We start from the raw sequence: 9,661 nt of genomic DNA on the forward strand, positions 1-9,661 counted from the left end.
GGAGAACCAAGTTTTTAAAGCAAGTTTTACAAGCTTATAATAATTCAAGCTGTTAATAATTACTCTGAATTTGTGTTTTGTGACTTTGTAAATATATTTTATTGATTTTTTATTTCCTTTTGTTAATTATCCATTTGTAAATGTTTCATCATCTTGTCACTGTTTTATGGCATTTTTATATCTCAACTTGTTCCTTCCGGTAATATTTGTTACAACGTCTTTGGTTTGAACGAACGAAATATCTCTATTTCTGAAACAAACATTACACCAGAATATTTCGATATTACAAACTAGTCAAACATTTACTAAATTTTATCCTCTGTACATCATTCCTAAATATAAAACAACATGCATACATCTTATCAGTTCAGGTATAACCTTTGAACAGAATAGATATAGTTACGATACTGTATTCGGGTTATTATGGATGACATATTTTGGTATTAATATTTATTCACTCATAGGGTCTTTGTATTGGAATTAAACACATTTGTTTTTAAACCAGTTGTAAACATGATATAAGCCATGTTCTTCTCGTAAATTTAATAATGGTATAATTCTCAACCCCTAACGTGAAGGATTGTGCTTTATTTTCATATGATAAAGACATAACCCTTCAATCAGTTAAATTGAGATCTTGAGCTGACATGTCAGTAACTACTTATAGTCTTTTGTTACTGTATGCATCATTGTCATTTTGTTTAGTATCTTTTGTTTCCTGTACAGATATCGGACTCGGACTTATTTTAAACAGAAATTTTATTGTACATATTGATGTGTGTTTCTGTATTCTACATTGGCTAGAGACGTCCTTATTATGCTTTGTAAACAATGCCGTCTTCTAATTAAAACATAATATATTCGACACATTCACACAAGTTTATTGTTTGTAATCTCGATTATTTCCATGATTATTGTAATAAAATACAATGTATAAACATTTAAGCAGCTTACACACACTTTTATTATATAGTTTTGATCAAACAATATATATTTACTCAGCTTTTAGTTTTTAAACTCATTAAAGATGAAAATGTAATGTTACATGATAAAAAAACCGGTGATCTTTACAAGCACTTGGGAATTCAAACAGCAGAAAATGAACAACTTGTATAGTTAAAAAAAGTTAGCAATGGAACTTAATATTTGTATGAGAGAATCGTTAAATAGATCATTTAAGATTCTGATCAAGATAATTTGGGCGAAAAAGATAAAAGTGCAAATATGCCAATTGATGTAGCCATCAGATTGACTTTTTTAAAAGTTAAACAGATTGAATTGATTCTGAAAGTAATCAATAAAAAAATTATCAACTGCTAAAAGTTCAACTAACAAATAGAAACGAATGGCTAATTGCATATTTAAGGGAAAAAACTTGAAAATCTCTTTAAAGCGTTTATTTCATCTCACTTATGTTTCACGTACTCCATGATTCTGTTTGTGTTGTATGTTCATTAAGGTCATTATCGGTAACAAGAAACCACGAAAACAATTGCATGTATTCGTATTAAATGTTAAAAATTGTGCATAAAGGACTGATTTTCAGTATGAATATGTGCTAACGTCAATTATTTCTTTAAACTAATGACTTTAATAAAAAATAACCTTAGCTTTAAATGTTTGCAAAACATCATTTTCACTTTCCTGTATTATTTGTATTTTTTCTCCTTAATGAAGTGCATATAGTGATGTATTGCCTTTTGTGATTTTTGTTCTGAAGTTTTTGATTTATTACTTATTTTATCGTAGTGCACAAAGATTAACCTATTTGGCAGTCATATATCTATTTTGTTATTTTATTTCGCTTGTTGATAATACATCACATTGTTTCAAAGATTTGAAGTTAAAATTTAATTTGATTGCTAACATTACACGATACAAGATAATTCACAATCCTATCGCAATACCCGACCACCATTACATGTTCTTTCATAAATAGTTTTTTCTCGAATCGACACTTGAATATATTGTGGAGATGAGAAAAAAAACTTTGACGACTTACAATTAATTAATCTGATCTTAACAGACTTTGTTTTGATTTTATCTACTTGTTGCAACCAAAACATACATGTACGTTTGCTATTTTGATTTAATCGAAAATAGTATGACAAGACATCTTGATTATGTAGAGTAAGGTAAACATTAAGAGTAAACATATTTTATTTTAATTTATTATATTTCAATAATTGATATGGATTTAATATAGACATCAATCCTGTTATTCGTGGAATTAAGTCAAATGATTAGTTGTCTGTTCGTCTTTTGCTTTTTTAGCCATGGCATTGTCAGTTTATTTTCGATCTATGAGTTTGAATGTCCAGTTGGTATCTTTCGCCCCTCTTTTAAGTATGAATACGTGTCTCCTTTTTGCAAATAAAGATGCCGAAAAATGCGAATAAACAAACTTATATATAACAAATGTAAATAAAAAAACTTATATATAAAAAATGCAAATAAACTTTAAACATGTGGAGCAAAATCTGCTTACCCTTCCGGAGCACCTAATATCATCCCCAGTTTTTAGTGGGGTTTGTGTTGCTTAGTCTTAAGTTTTCTTCCTGTTGTGAACTATTGTTTGTCTGATAGTCTTTATTTTTTAGCCATTGCGTTTTCAGTTGATTTCGACTTATTAGTTTGAAAGTCCCTCTGGTATTATTTGCCCCTCTTATATATTACACAATATATACATAACGTCAGTAAATGTGAAAAAAAATAAACTTTAAACTACGACACACAGGTCTAATTGAAGACATTTTTTTCTAAAGCACATCTATTGATGTAAAAATGAAAAAATTACACTTATGCACATATAATAAATCATTTTTTTTACACTGTGCTTTTACATCCTGGTAGAATGTATTTAAAGAAGTAGTTTCCGGGAAATGAAATGGTATGGTAGTCATAATAACATTATATAGACCACCCGAATGAATTAAGTGCATTTAAAGATGGAAAAGGCCTAAATTGTGAGTTCAAACACATAGTATTTACGGCAATTTATAAATTTACATATTTAATAATCATTTTTTTTTACCAATGTTTTTTTATTTTTGATCTAATACGTACTTTAAGAACATGAAATGCTAAGTTTGTTTATCGTAAAGCACCAATAAGAAAATCCTGATTCAGCTTGATATGACGACTCCTGGAAAGGATGCACTGTAGTTCATTCTGTTTGAATCTACCAACATCGTCTGTCTGGGATACATGATAAACCTGACCATATAAAACAGACGCATTTATGTATAAATCATAAAAAAGTGGGATAGGGAAGAAAAATAAGGTCAATACTTATCAAGGTACCAGGATTATAATTTAGTACGCCCGACGCGCGTTTTGTCTACAGTAGACTCATTAGTGACGCTCATATCAAAATATTTATGAAGCCAAACAAGTCAAATGACAAAAGATTGGGAACATGGAAAGATAAAGGGTTCTCCTTAAATCACTTAACATATGCCCCTTTGTCTCTTACGTTGTCATGTTACACTCTCATGCGAATAATATTACGGATTCATTTTCCTTTAGCATTACTTTTACACAAACAAGTTTATTCTCATGTCAACAAGTTTCTAATGTAACTTGAATCGCCGCAGGTTTAGATTTTTTTTTACAATTGTTACAACTGCTGGTTTTGTCGTTGTATGCACCGTGAGCGACCTGAGACTTTTACAGGAAATTCTAAAGCTATTTGCACTATTATTGTAAGTTATACCCCGTTTATACTTTTTAAAAAATCGATCTTAATTGGGGATTTGTTTCTTTTACTATTGTCGTATTCTCCTGTTTTTTCAAATCTGCTTTAACTACTTACTTTCGCTGACCCCTCTTTATCTGGGTTTGCTTTTCTTTATTTTAATTAAAGCTTCACTGATGAGTTTCATGCACACGAAAAGCTGCGATCGGCGTACAATATTAAAAGCTTTTTATCTAGTATGAGTTAAGATTCCGATTGAAATCGCTTGGATTTTCATGCCGTGTATTTTTAACACAGTAAAATATAGGGACTTTTAGTGCATCAAGGAAACGTAGTGATGAAGACATTTCTTGTATTACAAAAATATTCAAATTTTTTTTAAATTCAATGAATTTATATATTTGTTATCAGATAATTGCTAGTATAAAAATAGTTTTACTTTCTAATTATGGTTATGGTATCAAGCAAAATAAGTGCAGAATAGATACTCCTCTTATCTTAAATTTCCCCTAAAAAAGATTGCAAACAAGATATTGTGTAATCGATATTGATTTCGGAATCATTTTGAATGGTGTTTACATACGGAAATGCTTCAAGGGGCTTGCCCGTTAAAAATACTATGTCATATGTAAATAGAACATTCTAGTAAATTGTATGAATAAACAGTATTTTTACATCAAATCTAACGGTTTTCAATACTTATGTATTAGTCTACTAGATATCTAAAGAAATAGTTTTTCGTGGAAATAGCAGAGTGGTATAGACTTTCTACATACAGCCTGTGGTTAAAAAGTGGGTTTTGTGTTAAAAAAGTAAGACTTTGCCAATATAGCTATGAGTTACAACACCTGATAGTTAGGCAAGTTTATAAATGTTTTATATTTAAAAAAAATTTTGTCAATGGTGTTTTTTGTTCTTGATCTGTTACGTCTGCCTGAAATCATAAATGTCTCGATTGTTTATCACAACATATCAGAAGGAAATTTTGCAACAACTATATTTTACGAATCCTGGACTTCACTGTTACGATTACGTTATAGAAATGACCAAATTGGCAGTCTGGTTAACGTTTCGACGTTTAAGATAACAAAAAAATATTCTTGTTCTTGCACCAACATCATTAACGTCATTGTGCTTCATTTAAGAAATGCGGAATTTCAAATAGGAATGTTTATGGCTTATAAATGATAGGAGAAGAGTCAGGAACTGTAAATAAACGGACAGTTGATCAAAATTGGTATGTATTACGTAATGCATGGAATTCAAACGTATAAAACGAAAAACGAAAAGTATGAAACGTATAACTGCTTCATCTTAACAAATATTGGTCTGCAATATTCGTTTAATTTTCTACAAATTTGTTTATTTGTCCACCTTTTTCATGATTATGTATGTGGCACCACCCAGCAAACTGTAATGCGTTATGGAAAATTCTGCTTCATTATGACATCCGAATTACGTTAGTAATGACGCAATGGATAAAAATATATATTTTTAACTGCAGAAATTGAACAATTCAACATGCGTTTATTTCAAGTTCACACTACATTATCCCAGGGTAAAAAAATACAGATTATTGGCATCAATATATTAAGTTCGGGACCACCACCGTTGAAAGATTCGGTAAAGGAACATATTTAAATAGCATTTTTAATCTCTTTACATTACTTCAAAGAATGTGTCCCTCGATCATAGCCTTTCAATGTGATACTACACGTCAAATCTGGCGTAAGCTTTGGCACTATCATGCTCTTTTTATTGGTATCCACAAATTTTTAGCTTATACCAAACAGTTTTCAAGGTAACTAAACATACTGGTGGTTTAAAAAGTGTTTTCGAAATTGTTAAATGAAGATAATCATGATTAGTTTAACTTTTTCTTGCTTTATCACTTATTTTGGCCTACCAAAGTGTTTACTTGATTTTAACTTTGTTTATGCAATTGATGTATAAGCTAGCTATAAAACCAGGTTCAATCAATCATTTCTACATAAGGAAATGTCTTTCAAGGTCAGGAGTATGACAAGTGTTTTCCATTTTTTGTTTTATATGAGATTGAGTTTTTGATTATGTCATTTTAGATAAGAAAATTTCTGTTTTGAATTTTCCTTGGACTTCGGCATTTTCGTTATTCTACTTTTTTCATGTAGATGATCAAGGGCGATAAGCATATCAAGACATCACCACTGTAATTTTCTGAGTTGTGATTCTGATTGAAAATACCAACATTGTTAGTCTGAGTAACTTTTATGAACATAAAGATTAACAATTGATTGATGTTAATGACAACAATGACAGCAAATTTACGGCAAATAAATGTTTTAAAAATTCTGTCTTTATTAAGAAATATCTTATCATATATTTATCAAGGTATATATAATTATTGTTCTAGTTTAATGTAGTATGTACACGCTTAGAACTGATTCCGTAATCACATAAATTTGTATTAAAAGAAGAGAACGTTCCTTTTAATATTATTATTCATGGGGATATTATTTTTATATAGAAAAGTACAGAAAAAGTACTATATCTTAATTTTTCCCTAATAGCAAGACAAAGTTTACGTTATATTGAAATAGAAATATAAATCGGAAATATGTTCTAGGTTTATCGACGGACATTTTTAAGACAAAATAGTACAAAGGGTTTCGCATTAAAAAGTGCTGACATAATAAATCCCCACTTGCGGAATATTGCATGTTAAACAATAAATATACGTACACATATAATATCCCATTACAATAACACTGCACACTTACATCCGGTTATCTGGTATTTAAAGATGTAGTTTTTCGTGGAAATGACATGGTACGGTAGTCCTATTGACATTCTACCGACAGTTCGAAGGACTATGTGTTAGATGAGAAAGGTTTCATTAATGAGTTACAACACCTAATATTACGGCAAGTTTATACATATTTATATATAATTATTGTAGTTTTGTCAACAATGTTATTTTTAATTCTTAATCTGCATAAGTCTACATTAAAACATGTACAAGTGTTTGGTTTGTTTATCGTAATGGATACATGAGAAGGTCCTGAAACTGTTTTAATAAACAACTCTTCAGAGGGATGACCAAAGTTTCTATTGTTTTATTTCCACTTAATAAAAAAAAATAAGGCCATCAAATTTCTCTGATTATCGAACCTTCACTGAAGACGACATTGTATAACTATCAGGAGAAAAGTGGAATAAGAAAAAATAATGACTTCTACGATGTGCAGATTAAGCATACACAAGATGTCAATTGCATTTTTTCTCTTTAGACTTTGTAACTCACTTTGTCTTGTGACATGGCGCTTACATGAATAGAAAATGACGTATTTAGCTCTTTCATCACTTTGTCATGTTTGTAATAGTTATCAACACAGGCCTATATTATTGTGTGTGTCAACCAATTTGCACCTATTTTTCAAAGTTATATTTAAGACTTATATTAAAGTCATATGATCATTCTAATTTAACTTAAAAAAGATGAATATTTTTCATCGTCTGAATTTTTAAATAAAAAAGCAGTAAATCATGTTTCATTAAATGATGCATTTTTAACAGTTTCATTGCAGTTAATACAATACTGTCCAGTGTGATTTTCATGAAATATTATTACGTTAGTTGCATCATTTTGGCCGTGATGACAACTTTGTTTATTTACCTACCTGGATGGAAATGTGAAGTTTTACTCATTAGATAATATTCACACAAAAGATTAAAGCAAAACTTTTGATACTAAAAGTAATCGAGTCTTAAATCTTCTCTTATGCATACAAGTCTGAATGTGTGTCAATAGTTGTTTTTTCTTCATTATCAAATTAGACATAATAAATATATGAACAAAGGTTTAGCTCTTATGTCAGTTATTTATGTATATATGTGCATAAATAAGCAACAACATCGAATTACTCGAACCATACTGACAATACGTTTTATCTAATTTTCATTCTGTCACTCTTTTTACAATTGTATGTATTTTGCAGTACAATGTACGTTATGTCCCATGCGTGGAATATTCAATTTCATTTAAGGGACACTAGCTACGAGACAAAAAGATCTAAGACATGATTTTTTTGGTTCAATCATTTATGAAATTGATATAATGAAATTATAATTCGGCTTTGACAGCCAGTATGGTTCAATTTTGTCACAACAAGCTTAGAAAAATATTTATGATGACGTTTTCATTTGCAAGTGAATAATTCGACCTCATTGAATCCGTATTCATGTTCAATTTAACCCCTTAGACAGAGATGCATAATGTAAAAATTGTGCGAGTTAGGTTATTTATAGGAATAGAATGTCAAAATTAAAAGTGAAACAAAGGTAAATCATTTGAGTGTCTCATTCGATCCACAAAACATCATTTAAAAAAACAATGGTTGAAATATTTTGTTTTGCCTATAATATGAAATTAAACAGACTTGGAAATATCCAATCACACGATTTCACTAAATATTTACTACTATATCTATACTTATTTTTATACCGCTTAAATATCCATCGGAGGTATTCCGAGATCAAATCGATAGTCAATAGATGGCGTTTAGACTAAAACACACACACGCGAAACGAAGCAACACATTACCGAGCTCTTGCCCTGTAAATTGTTTATTTAAGAATTTGCTTCAATTGCATAAATGTTTTACATTGTTATAAATCAAACATGAGAATTTTAGTAAAATCGGTGAACATGAATTTAACAGATAATGCTCCTTAAACAAAAACTATACCATTACTTTAAGGAAAACAAACATAGTACCTATTTTGAAATACATTATGTATACCAAGATGCAACACTACATATTAATCATATAACTAAATCTTTATTAAGTATACCCATATTTAAAACTGACACTTCTTTTCTTCATTTCATCAATTATCAAACCAAAATCAAAACAATTCTATGATAAAACAATATGTTGTACAATTCTTAATAGACCACAATCAACATACCTGAAGCTATTTAAAATCAAAGTAATGTGTGTGTTTAAAAATTGACTGGAAGACTAAACATGACATATTTATCTCATTTATAAGACATTACATCTAAATATTTCCGGATCGAATTCACATTTTTTAGTTCAAAAGTGATCCGGTTAATAAAATGATATATTCATACAACCTGAAAGTACGTTGACACAGTTATATTTTTTTATCGTCTTGTGAAATATGTCGTTTAAATAAATATATGGACAAAAGCAAACCAATGTTCTAATTGGGTATGTCTGCGCTTATTGGTCATAGAAACCCTTTCCATCAATCAGAAAAGCTAGAAGTTAATCAGCTGTTTTCTACTTTATACAAGTTGATTTTAAATAAAAGAAAACTTATTCTAATAAAAAATGCACTAATGATAAATAAATATACAAAATAGCAACAAACGTTGCACTGCATTTCAGAACGGAACTTAAGTTGACACTTTACAAATTTTGCTTTCTATCAATATATATTCTTATATGTTGTATGAATAATATCTTATGACGCATAGGAAAGAACAATTTAATAATATGTTTAATAATTACTATTTCCTCATACAACCATAGTCTATATATACCCTTGTTAATCATATCCTACATAAAAAGAATTTTATTTAATATAAATTAGTAAAAGTAATAGATTGTTATCGAAAGTTAAAACTGTTGTTATACATATCTAATATCAATTCTAAACATTACTAGAACAATCAGAACCCCAACACAAAGGACAACTAAAAGTCTGTAACATTTGCACAATCGAGAAAAGGGCAATTTGAATACAAATTATACAACTATTTTTCATGTGGCTAGTAAGTCAAAACAAATATGTATTGGTCGTCTCGTTATGGTGACCGTTAAAATTCTGTTATCTCGAGTTCAATAGTTTTCCCAAAAGTGAATCAGACAGTTATCCAGGGCATAACTAACAAAAGCCGAATTTGCTAAACTTTTTGGAATTTTCGGTCATCAATACTCCCTTACTTTGTAACAT

This window comes from Mytilus edulis, chromosome 8, assembly GCF_963676685.1.
Source record: "Mytilus edulis chromosome 8, xbMytEdul2.2, whole genome shotgun sequence".
Taxonomy (NCBI): Eukaryota; Metazoa; Mollusca; class Bivalvia; order Mytilida; family Mytilidae; genus Mytilus; species Mytilus edulis.